Below are 3,820 nucleotides of genomic sequence, written 5' to 3' on the forward strand. Positions count from 1 at the left end.
TGCTGTAGAAAAAAGAAAGAAAAGGATTAAAAAAGTTAGATAGGTTTGCCACAAATATCCAGCATAGTTTACAGTAGTAAGAAAAAAAGCAAGTCAAAGTGCACAGTTGTCTTTGCAAGTGAGCCAAGGACAGTTTATACAAAGAAAAATTATTAGATGGTGATGGTGGAGACCCAAGACCCAGCAGTGCTAGAAAACTGCAGCCCTTTTCCACTTCCTATAGTGGAGCTTGCTCTTTTTGCCAGTGTACCGCAGGAAGGGGGGGGGGGGAGAACCAAAAAACCCACACAGTTAACAAAGCCTAGCATTCTTCACAGGAATGCAAAGTGATTAGAACAGAACCTTTGCCCTAGTCAAGGGCAAAGTGTCAAAGAGTCAACTCCATCACCAGCATTTGCTTCTACAATTCTTAAAACACCTATATTTAAAGGAATTAAAATAACCTTTGCTAGGATGTAAAGGGGCTATCTCTAGAGAAAATATCAATTTAATAGCGAAGATTAACGCTGTAATTCCACTGGTACCACAGATAAGCAGCAAAGATCAAATGGAGCTTGGACTGTCACCTCAACCGAATGCAAGTAGCCTGGGCCAGACTTACAGCAGCCCTTCAACTATGCTAACATCACTGGAGTTAGTTCAATGCCCGTCCAACAAAGGGCAATTAGGAGAGCAATGAAGAGGTCCAGGCAACTCCCAGACTGTGGTATGCCTGTACAGAACACTCCTCCACTGATTCACTTCTACCTAGGAAAACAAACACTATACTTTTCTAACAGACATGAAGAAAAAAACCCACAATAATTAAATCTAGCACATATGTTTAAACCTGTTAAACTGAGACTTCCCAATTAACTGACCAACATGAAAAGTAGTGTTAAGTTATTCTAGTACATGCATCTAATAAAAAGCTTTTCGCTCTACCTCAAATAGCTTGTTAGCCCCTGCCAGCAGCAAACATGATATCACAAGACACATCTACTAGAGCAACTTCTTTCATTGATGAAATCAGAATGACCGGCCTATCAACCGGGAATACTGTAGCTTGGTAACCTTCCAGAGTATTACATTACCTACATATTAATCTTTTTTTGTAAAGTACTCAAGACAGACAAAGAATTTCAATTATACCCTTGCACTGAAGGTATTTTTTAGAAGCTCCAAATCATGGTAAAGCAGCAAGGTAAAAAATGGAGAGCTAAAATGATAGGTTTATAGACTTGACATACATATTGCGCTGCATGTTTTGACTCCTATCTTTCCAATAGCTGACATCACAGTCCATAACCTCAGGGTAAAGGATCCAAATGTGGCATGCCAACAGATCTACAGTAACTTTAAGGAAACATGGCAGACAGATAGAAGGCATGGCAGTCATTTTTAAACAGCAATATGAAATCTGAAAGATTCAAGAACAGTTCTACAATTCAAGTGATTTAATGCCAAAATATTTAATTTAGTCCTTCTTTCCCTACCCTCCTACAACACTTCATGATTTTTCAGGGAATTAAATATTGCTCAATCTTATTACTAAATCATTCATGTTTCACCAGCTTCACAAATAAGCCATAGCACTAGTATAAGCCAGCTCAGCTTCTCATACTTCCTCCTCAAAACCAACCTGCCATGTCATCATAACCCAGCAATTTACAGCTGGAGTTACAGTCTAATCCAATGGTTGCTGCCAGGAAGCTACATGATGGTGGTTTTTTTCTCCACTGAGCTGCTTAAACATGCTGTATGAGAATGCAGGGTTTTAAAATCCCCTGGTGTCTGGTCACCAATGAAGACAGATGGGCTTTGCTACACTTTGAGGGCCAGCAGTAATGAACTAATTAAACCCATCTGCACACAATCAATTTAAAGAATCATAATCATTTTATTAACACCACTAAATATTCTATAAGAACATATTTCTTCAATTAAAATACATACATTTTTGCCCAGTGATTTTCATAACCTTAAATCTTTTCAACAAAGCATAAAAAGAATGAGGGCTCTCTCCAGTTTCTAAAACCCTCGAACTTACCCCTAAGCAATTTCTCTTACTTCCTGTTCCTCTTGTGGGCCTCATACACAGGAAATATTTTACATAAAGTAGCCTTAACAGGGGATAGTATTTAAAATTATCCAACAGGAAGAGCTTTTTTATTTGCCAAAAATTGACTCCTGGAATACTACTGTAACCTATTTGATAATGAGCACAACATGAAGCAAGCACCAGTAATATTTAAGGTATTTTTATGCAGTACACTTTCAGTTCACATCTCCGCTCTATAAGCTATTATTTCTTAAGCTGCATTCTCTTGTCCTATATCAACCTCAAATATGGAACTGATACTTTGCTAATTTCCAGGCAATAAAGAACAGGTAATAAAGCATTTCACAAAATTACTATTTATGTGGAATGGGATGTTTCCAATGCACTAAAGGAGAGGGGAAGAAAAAACAAACAGTAATGCCTTTAGGCCATTTTCCAAAGCAGTCTTTCTATATGAACCCCTTGCCCGTTTTAACAAAGAACTTATTCAAAAGAGAATTTTGGAAAACTGTAACTAAGTATCATTTTAGGTTTGAGAAGTAGATGGAAGAGCCCATAGCCAGAGAGGTCACGCACTGCCAACTAGATAGAAAACGTAAAAGCATTTTCAGAAGCAGCTTTTAAAGTTTCAGCACAAGCACAGCTTCCACAGGGTAAACATATCATGTACCGAGATCTTTAAGAGGTAATGAATAATTAAAATTTCAAGACTCATGTGTTATACTCAAATTTCTACAATAAAGTAAGAACTAGTTTATGTGCACAGCAAGTTAGCTTTCCTAGGAACTACACTGAACACGCAGCTGATCACAAACTGATTTTTCACATTAAAATGGATGGCTTCACATAGTGAAGTTTTTTTTTTATCTGCACTCAAGTTGAGCAACTTCTTAAAAGCAGCACAGCAAACTGAACTGCATTCGGGACTGTAAGCTACTTTACTTGTAAAAGATCTGATCTACTAAACAAGCTGTTTAAAAAACCGAGTGTGTTATTTTTGAGATGAAAACAGCACTGAAAGCGCACTTTTCAATGAGTTAAAAACCTGACATGTGACTATGCTTAATTGGCACCAGACTAATATTCTGAGGCAAGAAGACAGGAGGCACTAATCTGGCTTCCCATACTTAAGGTTCTGGGAAAATACATTTTATTGGGAGGCTTTTAACAGTACTTTCTTTTAACTACGATTACTGCATTCTTAAAAAAACACACATAGAAATTAGATCACTGCAAAATATACCATACAAGACTAGAGAAACATGGAGACCTCATTTCTGATAGTGTTGCCTTTATAAAGCAGCTTTAAAGTAAACACTTATGAACCCAGACACCGGATGAGGTGGTGATTAAAGAGAAAGCAATACTGTCCAACATAAGAGAACTGTGCTCTTAAAAAAAGAAAAACACAAAACAAAGCAAAAAAAACGAAAAAAAAACAAAATGCGCCCCTGCAAGAGCCAAACAATCACGGAGGCAAGTTCTATGTTGAAGGAGTTTAAAACTGAGCAATAAAAAACAAGGAAGCAAGAAAATAGGTCTGCTCTACTCTTGCTCCTCAAGGGTCTCAGGTAACGCTGCAACGGCCGCTTGTTTATCAGCGAACCTCCCGAGCCCGCCGGGAAGCTTCACAGCCCCACGCGGACCGACGAGAACCTCGGGCTGGCCAAAAACCCGCTCGCAAAATAAAAACCAGAAAGGCCCCCCCGCCGCCCGCGCAAGGCCCAGACAATAGGAGCGAGGCCCGGGAGCGACTCCGCCGCCCGCCCGGGGAGCGCC

The sequence above is a fragment of the Apteryx rowi genome, unplaced genomic scaffold (assembly GCF_003343035.1).
Source record: "Apteryx rowi isolate R43461 unplaced genomic scaffold, aptRow1 scaffold_570, whole genome shotgun sequence".
NCBI lineage: Eukaryota > Metazoa > Chordata > Aves > Apterygiformes > Apterygidae > Apteryx > Apteryx rowi.